General features: G+C 42.1%; 1 pseudogene; it reads left to right on the top strand.

Moving 5' to 3' along the window:
* The window catches only part of LOC115149797 (heterogeneous nuclear ribonucleoprotein A1-like 2), a 42201-nt pseudogene extending 23952 nt beyond the window's left edge, over window positions 1-18249 (top strand).
* Window positions 18250-19970: the final 1721 nt, after the last annotated feature.

Genomic DNA, 19970 nt, shown 5'->3' with positions numbered 1-19970 from the left:
CCACGGAGAAGGAGAGGAGGGATGCAGTCTTTGTTAGTGAGCCGCGACGGTGGCACTGTATTATCCTTGAAGCGGGCAAAGAAGGTGTTTAGATTGTCTGGAAGCGTGACGTCGGTGTCCGTGACGTGGCTGTTTTTGTTTTTGTAGTCCGTAATTTCCTGTCGACCCTGCCACATACGTCTTGTGTCTAGGCCATTGAATTCCCACTCCACCTTGTCCCTGTACCTGCATTTTTATTGTTTGATTGCCTTGCGGAGAGAATGACTACATTGTTTAAATTCAGTCAAATTTCCAGACCTGTTTCCATGGTTAAATGTGGTGGATCGCGCTTTCAGTTTTGCACGAATGCCACCATCCATCCATGGTCTCTGGTTAGGGTAGGTTTTAATAGTCACAGTGGGTACCACATCTCCAATGCACATCTTAATAAATGCATTCACCAAGTCAGCGTATAGGTCAATGTTGTTCTCTGAGGCTGAACGGAACATATTCCAGTCCGCGTGATCAAAACAATCTTGAAGCGTGGCTTCCGATTGGTCAGACCAGCGTTGAATGGTTCTCGTCACTGGTACATCCTGTTTGAGTTTCATGTAAGAAAGTCATGACCATCATGCTTTTAGGGAAAGCAGATTATTTTGTACATGTATTAAACTTGACCAGTTCTAGTTGGAATTTGACCAGTGGCGGTCAGTGCCATTTAAGAGGGAGGATTAATTTATTTTTTATGAACATGGCCTTATTTCTATAACAGCATATTGGAAAACTGTCATTCATATTCCATTCACCCAATGTAACTGATAAGAGAATTATATAATAAAGGTAAATGAATAAAGAATCCAACCCTGTCACGTAACCAATTAGTAATTAGTAGTTATGTAGCATGGGTAATGAATAATTAAAGTACTGAACGGAAGTCCCATAAGGTCTAGTAGAGACCCGGAAGGGAGAGAAATGTGTGTGTGTGGGTGTGATTAGTGGGCCTAAGGGAACTGTAGACATGTGCGTGTGAAGAAACAGGGAGTAGCCTTCAAGGTTCCCCTAATCTCTGGGGAAAGGAACAGGCAGCGCTGGATAGTGATTAACAGTGGTGGGAAGTCCGGGGAGGGATACTATTCATCTACTGTTCGGGTGTATGGGTGTGCGTAGAATACTGTTTGTGTGGAGGTATGTGCGTAAGCGGGGAGAGAGAATAAAATGAACTTCTTTGTGTAATGTTCGGCAGAACGTTCTCTGAATAAACCGTACAAACCTTTTGCAGATGCTGAGTCTTTGCCTAATTATTAACCCATTGTCTTACAAACCTTGGGAATTAGTCAAGGCTTATTGATTGTTAATTATTATCATGGGGATAAAATAATTCCCTTGACAGCTTGGTCCTTCGAAAGCCGTATCTCAATACCTGCTCCTGTCGTTCCATGGAGACACCGAAACCGTGCACGGGCGGATGAAATATCCGTAGATTAAAGACCTGGCCCCTTGCTGAGGGTTCTTTACAGGCCGGTGGCGAATTGGTATATGACAGAAGCGGTGACGAGATCCGACCAACATTGAAACCTCAGCTGCAAAAACATAAGGTCAGTGCTCTTTATTCACGGATTTGGGGGATAGCACCTGTATGATTGCATTAACAATAATAGGTAAGTATAGCAAATGGGTAGAAGCGTTACCAACTTACTTGGTGGACACGAATAGGGTAGCTAAAATATGAGGTCAAAATTTTATCCCTAGAGTGGTTTACTAGGATCTATCTCTTTAAATGATGAATTACATTTAGCTAATCAGGTAGAACAAATAGAATACCAGAGTTAGAGAGACCAGAACAGGTAGACATAGAAGTTGAAGATATACTAACAGACACATGAGAAGACTGTTTGTTAACCAAACCCGTATGTCCAAGATTTTGTGTCCAACAGGTGAATTACAGGAGAAGGTGATTCACTCAATCCAACCAGAAGACTGTGTGTGGATCCAGTCCCTGAGGAGAAAAAACTGGAAGCAGCCCCATACCAGGTTCTGTTAAACCACTGCCTTTGCCATTAGAAAAGCTGAGAGAGTCACTTGGGTCCACATTATCCACTGCAAGAAGGTATGTACACATATGAGCACTGCTGATCACACACAGAGTTAGGAGAAGAACCGAGTACCAACAGGGTTCGGGGCTTACCTCCTTAACCTGTCTGGGCTAGGGGGCAGTATTTTCACGGCCGGATGAAAAACGTACCCAATTTAAACAGGTTACTACTCTGGCCCAGAAAGTAGAATATGCATATTATAGATTTTGATAGAAAACACTCTGAAGTTTCTAAAACTGTTTGAATGGTGTCTGTGAGTATAACAGAACTCAAATGGCAGGCAAAAACCTGAGAAAAAGTCAACCAGGAAGTGGAGGATCTGAGAATTGTAGTTCTTCTTTCTAGTCCCTTTCGAAACTACAGTATCCGTGGGGTTACGTTGCACTTCCTAAGGCTTCCATTGGCTGTCTAAAGCCTTCAGAAAGTGGTTTGAGCATTCTCCTGTCACTGGGCAGATAATAGGAGCTCAGTTTCTGAGTGGACTTCCTGGCAACAAAGGGATTGGATATGCGCGGATATGCTTCTTTTTCTCCTTGAATGAATACGCTATTGTCCGGTTGGAATATTATCGCAATTTTACATTAAAAATACCATAAAGATTGATTTTAAACATCGTTTGACATGCTTCTAAGTACGGTACTGGAACATTTTGACTTTTCGTCTCTGGTTCCGCGCTCGCGCGTTATGCCTTTGGATAAGTGATCTGTACGCACAAACAAAATGGAGGTATTTGGACATAAATATGGATTATTTGGAACAAAAACAACATTTCTATACTAATAATATGCATATTCTAGTTTCTGGGCCAGAGTAGTAACCTGTTTAAATTGGGTACGTTTTTCCTCCGGCCGTGAAAATACTGCCCCCTAGCCCAGACAGGTTAATCCTAATAAAATACCAAATACCAAAAGTGATCTTGTGTTACTTTTCATTTCATTTTTTACTTTTTATTTAGCAAATATTTTCTTAACTCTATTTCTTGAACGGCATTGTTGGTTAAAGGCTTGTAAGTAAGCATTTCACGGTAAGGTCCACACCTGTTGTATTCGGCACATGTGACAAATTTGATTTGATTTGATTTTGATTCTATTGGACAAATTCAGGTGTTTATCCCCATTTCGTTCCTTTTGCTTCCGTTTAAGAAACGTTTTTCAACAGAATCGGCGCAATCAGTACACCCCTGATCACATGCAAATACAGTTTGCTTTCATACCATACACATAAACAGCTCGTTGTATATATAATTCCTTCTCGCAACTATCTCCTCCTCTCACCTTTTCCCTTCACTTGTAGACTTCAGTGCATAACACATCAGCTGTGTGTGACCAGGCGAAAAATCCTTTCCAAGCCAAACCTTCATATCATGACCTCTAACCGATACACAGCCTACATCGCTGTCAGGTCATAGTCAACATAGCTACTAGAACTAACGTGTTAGTAAACCCACTACAATCATGCAGTACAGTGTAGTAAGCAGCAATCAGTTAAACACTTACCTTGACTTGGAAGAGTTCATTCGTTGGATATCCAAAGCCAGGTAGCTAACATTGCATCCCTCTCTGTTTGTGCTGGGTGTTTGAGTAGCCTAAACTAGCTAGCTGCATTTGACACTAGCTAAGTAAGTGAAAGTGAAAAAATATATACTATGAAATATAACTAACTCTCCTCTCCCTCTCTTCTCCTTAATTTTGGGAGAAATTACTTTTTTTCAAAACTGTTCAGCTATTGTCTTTTTATCTCTTTGAGTCAACTACTCACTACATTTTATGCACTGCAGTGCTAGCTAGCTGTAGCTTATGCTTTCAGTACTAGATTCATTCTCTGATCTTTTGATTGGGTGAACAGTTTATGCTGCAAGAGCTCTGATAGGTTGGAGGATGTCATCAGGAAGTTGTCATAATTACTGTGTAAGTCTATAGAAGGGGGTGAAACCCATGAGCCTCCTAGGTTTTTTTAAGTTAATGTACCCAGTGGAGGACATATGCTAGCCTTTTAGGAACAGATGTTCCGCTAGCGGAACGCCTCACCAATATCCAATGGTAGAGCATGGCGCGAAATACAAATACCTCAAAAATGCTATAACTTCAATTTCTCAAACATATTACTATTTTACACAATTTTAAAGACAAGACTCTCGTTAATCTAACCACATTGTCCGATTTCAAAAAGGCTTTACAGCGAAAGCAAAACAGTAGATTATGTCAGGAGAGTACCCTGCCAAAAATAATCACACAGCCATTTTCAAAGCAAGCATATATGTCACAAAAACCAAAACCACAGCTAAATGCAGCACTAACCTTTGATGATCTTCATCAGATGACACTCCTAGGACATTATGTTATACAATACATGCATGTTTTGTTCAATCAAGTTCATATTTATATCAAAAACCAGCTTTTTACATTAGCATGTGATGTTCAGAACTAGCATACCCACCGCAAACTTCCGGTGAATTTACTAAATTACTCATGATAAACGTTCACAAAAAACATAACAATTATTTTAAGAATTATAGATACAGAACTCCTTTATGCAATTGCGGTGTCAGATTTTAAAATAGCTTTTCGGCGAAAGCACATTTTGCAATATTCTGAGTGGATAGCTCGGCCATCACAGGCTAGCTAATTTGACACCCACCAAGTTTGGTGCTCACTAAACTCAGAATTACTATTAAAAATTGGATTACCTTTGCTGTTCTTTGTCAGAATGCACTCCCAGGACTTCTACTTCAACAACAAATGTTGTTTTGGTTCCAAATAATCCATAGTTATATTCAAATAGCTCTGTTTTGTTCGTGCGTTCAGGTCACTATCCGAAGGGTGATGCGCGAGCGCCTTTCGTGACAATTTTTTTCAAAATATTCCATTACCGTACTTAGAAGCATGTCAAACGCTGTTTAAAATCAATTTTAATGCTATTTTTCTCATAAAATAGCGATAATATTCCAAACGGGCGACGTTGTATTCATTCAAAGGCTGAAAGAAAAAAATGGAGTAGTCTCGTGAACGCGCATCTCCAGTGTCACTGTTCCCAGGCTGACCACTCACAAATTCTCCTGCTGTTTTTCGCCCAGAGACTGCAGACACCCCATTCCACTTTCTGGCGCCTTCTGAGAGCCAATGGAAGCCTTAGAAAATGTCACGTTACAGCACAGATGCTGTATTTTTGATAGAGGTGCTACAGAAGGACAACAAATTGTCAGACAGGGCACTTCCTGTATGGAATCTTCTCAGGTTTTGGCCTGCCATATGAGTTCTGTTATACTCACAGACACCATTCAAACAGTTTTAGAAACTTTAGAGTGTTTTCTATCCAAATCTACTAATTGTATGCATATTCTAGTTTCTGGGCAGGAGTAGTAACCAGATTAAATCGGGTACGTTTTTTATCCGGCCGTGAAAATACTGCCCCCTATCCCAAACAGGCTAGCTGTCCTCCGGCTACACCATTGTGCTACCTTACAGAATTCTGCTGAGGCTATTGTAGACCTTCCTTGTAAAACTGTGTTTAATAAATGATTTGGTGATAACTTGAATGCACCTGGAGAGGAATACTTACATTGCATAGAACACACAAGTCGACTATGAAAATAGGTAAACCATAAATCAGTTCTACCTCATTTCTATCAACATGTTTTTTCCAGATGGAAAAAAATTCTAGATCACCTGTACTCCACACACAGAGATGCGTACAAAGCTCTCCCTCGCCCTCCATTTGGTAAATCCGACCACAATTCTATCCTCCTGATTCCTGCCTACAAGCAAAAATGAAAGCAGGAAGCACAAGTGACTCGGTCTATATAAAAGTGGTCAGATGAAGCAGATGCTAAACTACAGGACTGTTTTGCTACCACAGACTGGAACATGTTCCGGGATTCTTCCAATGGCATTGAGGAGTACACCACATCAGTCACTAGCTGTATCAATAAGTGCATTGAGGATGTCGTCCCCACAGTAACTGTACGTAACTGTACGTACATACCCCAACCAGAAGCCATGGAATACAGGCAACATTCGCACTGATCTAAAGGGTAGAGCTGCCGCTTTCAAGGTGCGGGACTCTAACCCGGAAGCTTATAAGAAATCCTGCTATGCCCTCCGACGAACCATCAAACAGGCAAAGCGTCAATACAGGGCTAAGACTGAATTGTATTACACCGGCTTGTATTGTACTACACAGACTACAAAGGGAAGCACAGCTGCGAGATGCCCAGTGACACGAGCCTACCAGATGGGCTAAATCACTTCTATGCTCGCTTCGAGGCAAGCAACACTGAGGCATGCATGAGAGCATCAGCTGTTCCAGACGACTGTGTGATCACGCTCTCCGTAGCCGAGGTGAGTATGACCTTTAAACAGGTCAACATTCACAAGGCTGCTGGGCCAGATGGATTACCAGGACGTGTGCTCCGGGCATGTACTGACCAACTGGCAGGTGTCTTCACTGATATTTTCAACATGTCCCTTATTGAGTCTGTAATACCAACATGTTTTAAGCAGACCAGCATAATCCCTGTGCCCAAGAACACGAAGGCAACCTGCCTAAGTGACTACAGACCCGTAGCACTCACGTCCGTAGCCATGAAGTGCTATGAAAGGCTGGTTATGGCTCACATAAACACCATTATCCCAGAAACCCTAGACCCACTCCAATTTGCATACTGCCCAAACAGATCCACAGATGATGCAATCTCTATTGCACTCCACACTGCTCTTTCCCACCTGGACAAAAGGAACACCTACGTGAGAATGCTATTCGTTGACAACAGCTCAGCGTTCAACACCATAGTATCTTCAAACCTCATCACTAAGCTAAGGATCCTGGGACTAAACACCTCCCTCTGCAACTGGATCCTGGACTTCCCAACGGGCCACCCCCAGGTGGTGAGGGTAGGTAGCAACACATCTGCCAAGCTGATCCTCAACACTGGAGCCCCTCAGGGGTGCGGGCTCAGTCCCCTCCTGTACTCTCTGTTCACCCACGACCGCATGGCCAGGCATGACTCCAACACCATCATTAAGTTTGCAGACGACACAACAGTGGTAAGCCTGATCAACGACGAGACGGCCTATAGGGAGGAGTCAGAGACCTGACCAGGTGGTGCCAGAATAACAACCAATCCCTCAACGTAACCAAGACTAAGGAGATGATTGTGGACTACAGGAAAAGGAGGACTGAGCACGCCCCCATTCTCATTGACATGGCTGTAGTGGACCAGGTTGAGTGCTTCAAGTTCCTTGGTGTCCACATCAACAACAAACTACAATGGTCCACACACACCAAGACAGTCGTGAAGAGGGCACGATAAAGCCTATTCCCCCTCAGGAAACCAAAAATATTTGGCATGGGTCCCCAGATCCTCAAAAGGTTCTACAGCTGCAACATCGAGAGCATCCTGACTGGTTGCATCACTGCCTGGTACGGCAACTGCTCGGCCTCCGACCGCAAGGCACTGGGGGGGTAGTGCGTACGGCCCAGTACATCACTGGAGCTAAGCTGCCTGCCATCCAGGAACCCTACACCAGGCGGTGTCAGAGGAAGGCCCTAAAAATTGTCAAAGACCCCAGCCACCCCAATCATAGACTGTTCTCTCTACTACTGCATGGCAAGCGGTACCTAGGACAAAAAGGCTTCTCAACAGTTTTTACCCCCACGCCATAAGACTCCTGAACAGGTAATCAAATGGCTACCCGGACTATTTACATTGTGTGCCACCCCCCAAACCCCTCTTTTACGCTGCCGCTACTCTCTGTTTATCATATATGCATAGTCACTTTAACTATACATTGTCATGACGTTGCCCTCTTTGGGTACAGCGAGTACTATTCCCCCCTCCCTCTGCACCAGCCCTTTTCTATGCACCATCCCCCTACCTCTGTCTCCCACACCCAGGCTGCTGTGGTCAGAAGAGGTTATAAATTCCTAGAGAAGATCCTGCCTCATGGCCAGACAGTATAGAGAGAGTGAGTTTTCATAGAGAGAACAAAGGAATTTCTTCCACCTCACAGAACTTGACAACCGAACAATATTCAGGTTCTGGAGAAGGTATAAAAGATCGGTGAAGAATCCAGCTACGAACTGGTCCATTTGGTACAATTTTGTGAAACTCATGGGAGACAACGCTGTTTAGACAATAGCCTCAGTTATGAGGCGTACATCTAATTGTTGTATAAGATGAATGAGTGAGGATGATACTGTTTGTGAAATTGTGTAATGTGATTTTGGACTGTTTAATGAAGGAAACTCCAATTCCCTAAAAGGTTTCACTAAGTCATTGGCACACCCCCAGGGGCACAGACAGGACCTGGCGTCATGAGACAGCCTTTTCGATGTTCCGAATAAAACCCCCACCTGGGTTTTCCCATTGCAGACCAGCTTACCTCGATAACGAGAGGGCCAAGGTTTGAGACGAGACTAAGCTTACCTCAATTACGAGACGGCTAAAGGTTGCAGAACATGCATTTCTCTTGCTGAACTTTTAACCATACCACGTGGTTAAACTCTTAGACTATCGATACCGACAGAATAAGAACAAGTCTTTGATATTAATTACTAGTCTGCAGCTAGGAATTCGGTATCATTGAACGCGAAGACCGACAACCGCTGAAACATCTATTCTATAACGACATGAATAAATGTCACTCTGAACTATCCATTCTAACCATGAGAGAGAGAGAGAGAGAGAGAGAGAGAGAGAGAGAGAGAGAGAGAGAGAGAGAACAAACCCTCCAAAAGAAACAAACTTTTCAACAGAGATCCCGACGACACACTGAGCATAAATATATATATTGATTGCAATTATTCCCGAATGAGTGAGCATTCAGGTGCAAAGGATTAGCATTCCAATTGTTATAATTATCAACTCTGTAGTGCCTCCTCAGCTGACCCCCCACTCCCCTTTTGTCTAACAAGCCGCCATGCTGGTTTAGCCCACTAGGGCACATTCTCCTATAATTTCCTTGTAACCATATCTACTGTTTGTTACGCATTTCTGTGAATTACAGAGTTAGTAAATAAATGATTTTAAGACAATTGATGTATGAATGACTCATAGTGAAGACTGGGTTCGTGCAGATAACCAACAATTTACGACGTTTGGAATGAGACTAACGTGAGGTAAATAATAATTCATTCAATTGAAGACTAATTGATCAGATATTAAAATATCTGAAAGTTATATTAGGAAAATTATAACTTTGTAATCTGAATATTTTCCTTGGTGCCCCGACTTCCTAGTTAATTACAGTTACATGATTAATCAGTTTGATCATGTAATAATAATTACAGAGAGTTATTTGATAAATAAGTCTTCAGTTTCAATGATGCCAAAGACACGACAACATTCATGTACATACTACCTCAATTAGCCCGACCAACCAGTGCCACCGCACATTGGCTAACCGGGCTATCTGCATTGTGTCCCACCACGACCACCCGCCAACCCCTCTTTTACGCTACTGCTACTCTCTGTTTGTCATATATGCATAGTCACTTTAACCATATCTACATGTACATACTACCTCAATCAGCCCGACTAACCGGTGCCTGTATATAGCCTCGCTACTGTTATGGCCTTGCTACTGCATATAGCCTCGCTACTGTTATTTTTCACTGTCTTTTTACTGTTGTTTTTATATCTCAACTTACCTATTGTTCACCTAATACCTTTTATTTATTTTTTTTTTTTTCTTTTAGAAATGACACTGTTGGTTAGTAAGAATTTCACTATAAGGTCTACACCTGTTGTATTCGGCACACGTGACAAATAAACTTTGATTTGATTTGATTTGACTATGGGGTTGATTAACTCTACATGGCAAAAATAGTAGCACTGGAAATGTACATCCGGAGTGATAAAGTATAGGCTTTGAAGATCTGGTCACAGTCTGTACTATGCAGGTCAAACCTTGTCTGGAATACGGTGAAGTGCTGTTAGTTGGATGCAGTAAAAAGCAGCAGGCCCAACTAGACAAGGTGCAGAGGGCCTTGAGGATCATCTCCTGAGGTGGAGCAGTCCAACCACAGCTCCCTTCACTGCAGAGCAGGCAAGACTAGGCTGCAGTGTACCTGGTGAAGGACATGCACACTCTTCACCATCCACTGAATGACCTGCTCCCTCCAAAAAGAGGTAATTGTGCCACCAGGCTCCTGAGAAACAGCCACGAACTGTCCTGTATAACTGCCTGCATGAACCGCCTGCGAAAAGCCACTCTACCCACTGCTATCAGACTGTATAATAACTCTAGCTCTTAAAATGGTTTTCCCAAAAATTATATATTTTTTAAATCATATTTTAATATTTAAATTTGAAAAATGTCCAGGTAATGTTTCAAGTGTTCTGTATTCTATTTATGTAATCTATTATGTGTTACATATTTTAAATGAGTGTTTTGCAAATATTAGTAATGTAAATTCTGCATTCCTTCAGTTTTATCTGTGAGCAAGAGTAAATAAATGAATAATGCTGCACTGGTGCGCATTATAGACTATTTAATTCCCTTCATCTTAACATCGGCATCATCAACAATCATGCATGTCAGTTGAGTGCACACAGCATAACAGAAAATTAAATATTTGGGAATATATTTTACAGAACAGACATGCTGGAAATGGAACTGAGAGTCATGATGAAGGGCTACTTAATTATAGACAGCAACCTTATTGGAGGGCGATGCCAATAAACCTTAAAGCAGCAAAGCATCTCCAAACAAACCAACTCAAAAACAAATGGGCATTATTGCAGTGGCTTTACATGATAAAAAAAATGAATATTGTCACATGAATAAAACTTGCTGATGGACCAACTTAACACATACCATTCAGAACAATAAACCACACCCCAAACATGTCTTCAAGACATCATGGACACAAAATGGTTGCTCACACAAGCAAAGTACAAGGGAGTTGTACTCCCGTCTAGTAGGTGGCGGTAATGCAACATTTAGTGGATGCCAACCGCCGTTGAACCTGATCGAAGAAGAAGATCAGTAGGTTGTTGATTCTTATCACACATACAGCAATGCTGTTGACGTTTCTAGCTTTCACGAGCTCTCGCATAAAGTAGTTCGGTTTTATCCACGCTACGGCTGAACCATAAAAACATGTCGAAGGAGGTATCTACGTTTGTATTTATTGGATACTATTCAGTGTTGTAATAAATATATTCTTTATGTCTCTTGATACTAATGTGATATTGCCTAAACACTGCCAGTAACCTTACACAATCATTATACCAAGATAACATCTTGCAGAACAGTTAATCCTAACCACCCACACACACACACAATGCCTGGTTGTGGGGCCGCTCAAGGACAGGTGTACGGGAGGGGCTGGTAGCAGAAACTGTCCTAACTGTAGCATAAAAACAGGCACTGTCCTTGGGTGTCTGACTCTCGGGTACACACATGAAGATAAGCTAGAAGTAGTGTAGGCTGAATAGACTCGTGACACACACACACACACACATCCCTGAGGGCTGGGTTTCAAGAACAAAGAACACTGTCAAGAGCCAATGAGAAGTCGACATCAGTCGGGGACGGGACCGCCCTCAACACTCATCGACCAGTCAGGAGAACGGAACTACTAGACTCAGCCTACGTCAGCCTACGTCATCTCACTGTACAAAATTCAATGCACACTAATGTTTCGGGGCTCTCTTCTGCTGACTCCTTAAGAGGTGACAGAACGAGTCCGTGCACGCTATGCCAAATATCTTTGTATCTTAATAAAGCTGCCTTACGATAATTGAATCCACCCTGTCCGGCGTCTTGACTTGGTCTCCTTCTCAAGTAACTGATCATCAACAGTGTTAGCTAGCTAGTTAATGAACGGGTTAGGTTGTCATGTGTTATTTGTATGCGACGCAGTATTAGTTACCTAGCTAGCCACCTGAACATGACAGCCGGCCATTTAGACCTCTGGCTAGCTAACATTAGCTAGCACTGCAGGCGTAAAGGTCTGTCTGAATTGTTATTTAGCCTATCATCAATATTTTAACTTATTATGAATATAGATTTTTGTAAGGTCATTACCCCATTTCTTCACAATAGCAACTACATTTTAATGGGACATACATCAAATAAGGTGTACAGTTGCCATTAGCTAGCCGGCTAAACTAGAAGTACTAGTTAGTAACTTAGTCGAGGGCGCGCAGTGATGCTAGCAAGATTGGCTGGCTAACTAACTATCTAGCGCTCTCTGTGAGAACCTCTTAGGCTTGTGTCGCTGACTTTAAAGAGCTAACTAAGATATTTGCGTTAAAAAATGCATTTTAACGGTACAGTAGACCATTTCTGGCGGTTGTAGTAACACAACTATATATTAAAGATGTGCTATCTATAGCCATTACCGGTCAGTGGAGACCTGGCCTGCCATGAGTAACTTAGTAGCTAATTATACCCATTTTTGTCTAACACATTTTTTTCCCTGCTATTATTAATTTCAGTATCCCCGTGAGCCGGAGTAGCTCCGCAAGCTCTTCATTGGTGGGCTGAGTTTCGAGACCACCGACGAGAGTTTGCGGAACTATTTTGAACGATGGGGATCCCTCTCAGATTGTGTGGTGAGTATACATTTTTCATAATATTAGGGTATTTTGGCTTTCCTAATTGTATCAGCAAATTAACAGTGCCAATTCATTCCTCAGGTGATGACCGATCCAGTCACAAAGAGATCAAGGGGCTTTGGCTTTGTCACATACAGCTCAGTGGATGAAGTTGATGCATCAATGGAGGCTCGTCCTCACAAGGTTGACGGCTGACAAGTGGAGCCCAAGAGAGTGGTGTCCAGAGAGGTAAACTATGTCTGATGTGACTACAAAACATAGAAACCAGCTGTTTTCATATATGTTGGGGTGGTGCTGGTGATTAATATGAAGTTGAACAGTGGTGAAATGTCCTTTTTGAGGATCTTCTGATTGTCTTTGAAGTGATTGAATGTAATGTGTGTTGGACAGGATTCCTCTAGGCCAGGTGCTCACACGACGGTGAAGAAGATCTTTGTGGGTGGAATCAAGGAGGACACAGAGGAGCACCATCTTAGGGACTACTTTAATCAATTTGGCAAGATTGAAGTCATCGACATCATGACTGATAGAACCAGGGGGAAGAAGAGGGGATTTGCCTTTGTTACATTTGATGATCACGATTCAGTCGATAAGATTGTCAGTAAGTCAACACCATTGGTACAGAAAAGCTGCTGTTGTGTTTTTTTGTTGTTTTTTTTAAAATTCTGACCTTTATTTAAATAGGCAAGTCAGTTAAGAACAAATTCTTATTTTCAATGACTGCCTACTCGGGCCAAACCCCAATAATTTTTTTTAGATGTTTCATTTTTTTTCAGTTCAAGTAATTTACTGATATGTTTTTAACCATCTGTTTTCTCCCTTTGCAGTCCAGAAGTATCATACAGTGAATGATCACAACTGTGAAGTGAGGAAGGCTTTGTCAAAGGAAGAAATTAACCGATCAGGTAGGAATTGGAGAAGTTACAGACCAAAGTTATTTTGCCAACTCCTTGCTTCTCACCAACAACTGAAGCTTTAAACGTGACTTTGAGAAAGTGTCTGACCAGTTTGATGCCTGTCTTTCAGGGCCAAGAGGTGGACACTTTGGCAGAGGTGGTGGATATGGAGGTATATAATGATGAGAGGGGGGGATCGATACAGTTACATATCGAAAACAGTTTTGGGACCATATTATAGTGTTACTTCATCTCCAAGTATTGATTTGTAAAAATAAGTGTGTGTGTGTGTGTGTGTGTGTGTGTGTGTGTGTGTGTGTGTGTGTGTGTGTATACAGTACCAGTCAAAAGTTTGGACAAACCTACTCATTCCAGGATTTTTCTTTATTTGTACTATTTTCTACATTGTAGAATAATATTGAAGACATCAAAACTTTGAAATAACACATATGGAATCATGTAGTAACCAAAAAGTGTTAACTCAAAATATATATATATACAGTGGATATAAAAAGTCTACACACCCCTGTTAAAATGCCAGGTTTTTGTGATGTAAAGAATGAGACAAAGATAAATCATGTCAGTATTTTTTCTACTGTTAATGTGACCTATAATGTGAACAATTCAATTGAAAAACAAACTGAAATTTTCGAGGGGGAAAAATAAAAACTAAAAACCTTACAATAACCTGGTTGCATAAGTGTGCACACCCTCTTATAACTGGGGATGTGGCCGTGTTCAGAGTTAACCAATCACATTCAAACTCATGTTAAATAGAAGTCATTACACACCTGCCATCATTTAAAGTGACTCTGATTAATCACAAATAAAGTTCGGCTGTTCTAGTAGGATTTTCCTGACATTTTCTTAGTTGCATCTCAGAGCAAAAGCCAAGGTCCGCATAAAGCTTCCAAAGCATCAGAGGGATCTCATTGTTGAAAGATATCAGTCAGGAGAAGGGTACAAAATAATTTCCAAAGCATTACATATACCATGGAACACAGTGAAGACAGTCATCATCAAGTGGAGAAAATATGGCACCACAGAGACATTACCAAGAACTGGACGTCCCTCCAAAATGTATGAAAAGACGAGAAGAAAACTGGTCAGGGAGGCTTCCAAGAGGCCTACAGCAACATTAAAGGAACTGCAGGAATTTCTGGCAAGTACTGGCTGTGTGCTACATGTGACAACAATCTCCCGTATTCTTCATATGAATGGGCTATGGGGTAGGGTGGCAAAACGGAAGCCTTTTCTTACAATGAAAAACATCCAAGCCCGGCTGAAGTCTGCAAAAACAAACATCAAGTCCCCCAAAAGCACGTGGGAAAATGTGTTATGGTCTGATTAAACCAAGGATGAACTTTTTGGCCATAATTCCAAAAGGTATGTTTGTTGCAAAAACAACAGTGCACATCACCCAAAGAACACCATACCCACAGTGAAGCATGGTGGTGGCAGCATCATGCTTTGGGGCTGTTTTTCTTCAACTGAACCGGGGCCTTAGTCAGGGTGGAGGGAATTATGAACAGTTCCAAATACCAGGCAATTTTGGCACAAAACCTTCAGGCGTCCGTTAGAAAGCTGAAGATGAAGAGGACGTTCACCTTTCAGCACGACAATGCCCCAAAGCACACATCCAAATCCACGAAAGCATGGCTTCACCAGAAGAATGGCCCAACCAGAGCCCAGACCTGAATCCAATTGAACATCTCTGGGGTGATCTGAAGAAGGCTGTGCACAGGAGATGTCCTCGCAATCTGACAGATTTGGAGCGCTTTTGCAAAGAAGAGTGGGCAAATATTGCCACATCAAGATGTGCCATGCTAATAGACTCCTACCCAAAAAGACTGAGTGCTGTAATAAAATCAAAAGGTGCTTCAACAAAGTATTAGTTTAAGGGTGTGCACACTTATGCAACCAGGTAATTGTGAGTTTTTTATTTTTCCCCCTCAAAGATTTCAGTTTGTTTTTCAATTGAATTGTTCACGTTATAGGTCACATTAAAGGTGGAAAAAGTTCTGACATGATTTATCTTTCTCATTATTTTACATCACAAAGACCTGGCATTTTAACAGGGGTGTGTAGACTTTTTATATCCACTGTATAATTGTTTTTGTTTTTTCTTCTTCAAAGTACCCACCCTTTGCCTTGATGACAGCTTTGTACACTCTTGGTATTCTCTTAACCAGCTTCATGAGGTAGTCACCTGGAATGCATTTCAATTAACAGGTGTGCCTTGATAAAAGTTAATTTGTGGAAGGAATTTCTTTCCTTAATGCATTTGAGCCACTTAGTTGTTGTGACAAGGTAGGGTTATCTTCTGTATACCACCCCTATTTGGTAAAAGACCAAGTCCATATTATGGCAAGAACAGCTCAAATAAGCAAAGAGAAATGACAGTCCATCATTACTTTAAGACATGAAGGTCAGTCATTCTGGAAAATTTCAAGAACTTTGAAAGTTTCTTCAAGTGCAGTCTCCTAAACCATCAAGCACTATGATGAAGCTGGCTCTCATGAGGACCGCCACAGGAATGGAAGACCCAGAGTTACCACTGCTGCAGAGGATAAGTTCATTAGAGTTAACTGCACCTCCGATTGCAGCCCAAATAAATGCTTAAGAGTTCAAGTAACAGACTCATCTCAACATCAACTGTTCAGTGGAGGCTGCGTGAATCAGGCCTTTATGGTCAAATTGCTGCAAAGAAACCACTTGTAAAGGACACCAATAATAATAATAATAATAATAATAATAATAATAATAATAAGAGCCAAGACCAAGATGAGCAATAGACATTAGACCGGGGGAAATCTGTCCTTTATCTGAGTCTAAATTTAAGATTATTGGTTCCAACCGCTGTGTCTTTGTGAGATGCAGAGTAGGTGGACGGATGATCTCCACATGTGTGGTTCCCACCATGAAGAATTGAGGTGGTGTGATGGTGCTTTGCTGGTGACACTGTCAGGGATTTCTTTATAATTCAAGGCACACTTAACCAGCATGGTTACCACAGCATTCTGCAGCAGTACACCATCCCATCTGGTTTGCGTGTAGTGGGACTATCATTTGTTTTTCAACAGTACAATGACCTAACACAAACTTTTGACTGGTACTGTGTGTGTGTGTGTGTGTGTGTGTGTGTAGGTAGGTAGAATTAGCTGACGCTAGTTGGCTGTACCTGTGCCAAAACTCCAGTATTTTTGTATTTTTATCCTATAGCTTGTTGTCCATCTTTTTAAATGGTGAACTAACATGTTTTCAGCACTTATTTCCATGACTGATCAAACTATTTTTCTCATGACTCTCTCTGGTCTCTGCAGCAGACATATAGTGAGCAATATGTTTGGAACATCAAATTGCAATAAAATCGCAGTATCAAATCGCAATACATATGCAATCGTAATACATATCGTAACGGCCCCTAAGTATTGTGATAATATAGTATCGTAAAGTCCCTGGCAATTCCCTGCCCTAGAGATATGAGCACTCAAGGGCTTTTATTACCATTTTAACCATATTCAGCCTTGTTCCACAGGGAATTCATGTACTAGTCGTTTTCCCTGGTGCAATGCAGGTGGCTTCAAGTTAGTCTGACACCAGTAAAGATCAATTTCCCCCCCCAGGTGGTTTTGGTGGAGGATATGGTGATAACGATGGATATAATAACTATGGAGGCAATGGTGAGTTCCTCTGCCTAGTTTTTCAAGATATTCTAAATGAGAATGAGGGGGACGTTGTTGGTTTGTCCAAAAACGTAACTTGTTATACTTGTTTCCTTAGGTGACGGCTATGGTGAAGGCCCCGGTGGGTATGGTGGCAGCAACCAGGGCTATGGCGGAGGCGGCGGCTTTGGCAACCCGGGTGGCAGCTGTGGAGGAGGATACAACAATGACAGAGGCGGTGGTGGTAACTACGGAGGTAGTAAGTCAATCACGCAAGCGTAAACTGCACATGTAAAAAGTGCCATCACTTAGTTTTGAATCTGGTTAGCTGTATGTAATGGATAGCTTGGATTGTAAAATGCCTTTTATCTGTGTCCTCTTGCAGGTAACTATAGAGCTAACGGTGGCGGCAGCAGCACAGCTGGTGGTGGTGCTGGAGATTGCAATGACTTTGGCAATTACAACAGCCAGTCGTCGTCCAGCTACAGCCCAATGAAAGGGGGTGGCAGCTATGGCAGTGGAGGGGGCAGGAGCAGCGGCCCATATGGTGGTGACTGTAAGTCCCATGTCGCTACACTTTCCCCTGACGTTAAAAGAACTGAACTTAAGTCCCTGGTGTTGTAAGGAAGGAAGATAGAGGCTTTTCTCTAGTAGCTAGTCCCTTGAGTTGAGCATTTATGTGAGGCCTGGCCCATTCTCCAGGTGGTTATGGAGAGGGCACCAGTGGTGGTTATGGAGGGGGCACCAGTGGTGGTTATGGAGGGGGCACCAGTGGTGGTTATGGAGGGGGCACCAGTGGTGGTTATGGAGGGGGCTCCAGTGGTGGTTATGGAGGGGGCTCCAGTGGTGGTTATGGAGGGGGCTCCAGTGGTGGTTATGGAGGGGGCTCCAGTGGTGGTTATGGAGGGGGCTCCAGTGGTGGTTATGGAGGGGGCTCCAGTGGTGGTTATGGAGGGGGCACCAGTGGTGGTTATGGAGGGGGCACCAGTGGTGGTTATGGAGGGGGCTCCAGTGGTGGTTATGGAGGGGGCTCCAGAGGCCGACGGTTCTGAGGTAAGCACTGTACTACAAACATTGTACTGCACCTCTTGATTGGATTGTTAAATGTAGTCTTGGAGCCCATACATTAGAGGAATTAAGATAGTCATTTCCACTATGTGGCTTCCTTGACAAGCACACGATGCAGCAGTTTTTAGAAATCAAAGCAGCACCTTCATGTGGCCAGTAAGCCTAGGGTCGGGGGCGATAATCAAATCATCATATACCGTGCGTGATACATGAACATTTGATACATGTGCTTAAATGTATTATCTGAGTTATGTATGGGGGATCCAGCAGCAAACCTTTATTTTCACAGAATCTACAGTGTATTCATACTCCTTAACGTATTCTACGTTTTGTTGTTACAGCCGGAATTCAAAATTGATTAAATAGATTTTCACCCATATACACACAATACCCCACAATGACAAAGTGAAAGCATGTTTTTAGAAACTTTTGCAGATTTATTGAAAAGGAAATACAGAAATATCACGTTTACGTAAGTATTCACACCCCTGAGAATCACATGTGGCAGTGATTACAGCTGTGAGTCTTTCTGGGTAAGTCTCTAAGACTTTTGCACACCTGGATTGTACAATATTTGCCCATTATCCTTTAAATATATTCAAGCTCTGTCAAGTTGGTTGTTGATCATTGCTATACACAGGTGGCAAGGCAGTTAACCCCCAACAACAACTGCTTCCCCGGGTGCCGATAACCTCGAATAAAGCAGCCCCCCCACACCTCTGATTCAGAGGGGTTGGGTTAAATGCGGAAGACACATTTTGGGTGAATGCATTGTTGTGCAACTGATTAGGTATACCCTTTCCCTACAACCATTTTTCAAATCTTGCCATAGATTTTCAAGCAGATTTAAGTCAAAACTGTAACTCGGCCACTCAAGAACATTCGGTCTTTTCTTAGTAAGCAACTCCAGTGTAGGTTTGTCCTTGTTTTAGGTTGTTGTCCTGGTGAAAAATGAATGAATCTCCCAGTATCTGGAAAGCAGACTGAACCAGGTTTTCCTCTTAAGATTTTCTGTGCTTAGCTCATTCCGTTTATTTTAATCCTGTAACTCCCCATTCCTTAGCGATTTACAAGCATATCCATAATATGATGCAACTACCACTATGCTTGAAAATATGGAGAGTGGTACTCAGTATTGTGTTCTATTGGATTTGCCCCAAACACACTTTGTATTCAGGACAAAAAGTGAATTGCTTTGTCACAATTTTTGCATTATTACTTTAGTGGCTTGTAAACAGGATGGATGTTTTGGAATATTTTTATTCTGTACAGTCTTTTCACTCTGTCATTTAGGTTAGTATTGTGGAGTAACTACAATGTTGTTAATCCATCCTCAGTTTTCTCCTATCACAGCCGTTAAACTCTTAACTGTTTTAAAGTCACCATTGGCCTCATGGTTAAATCCCAGAGCGGTTGGTTTCCTTCCACTCCGGCTACTGAGTTAGGAAGGAAGCCTGTATCTTTGTAGTGGCTAGGTGTATTGATACACCATCCAAAGTGCAATTAATGACTTCACCATGCTCAAAGGGATATTCAATGTCTGCTTTTTTATTTTTACCCATCTACCAATAGGTACCCTTTGCGAGGTATTGGAAAACCTCCCTGGTCTTTGTGGTTGAACCTGTGTTTGAAATTCACTGCTCGACTGAGGGACCTTACAGATAATTGTATGTGTGGGGTACCGAGATGAGGTAGTCATTCAAAA

Source organism: Salmo trutta, chromosome 16, assembly GCF_901001165.1.
Source record: "Salmo trutta chromosome 16, fSalTru1.1, whole genome shotgun sequence".
NCBI classification, from domain to species: Eukaryota; Metazoa; Chordata; class Actinopteri; order Salmoniformes; family Salmonidae; genus Salmo; species Salmo trutta.
The sequence above is the reverse complement of the archived record's forward strand: the minus strand, read 5'-3'. Positions and strand labels throughout refer to the sequence as shown.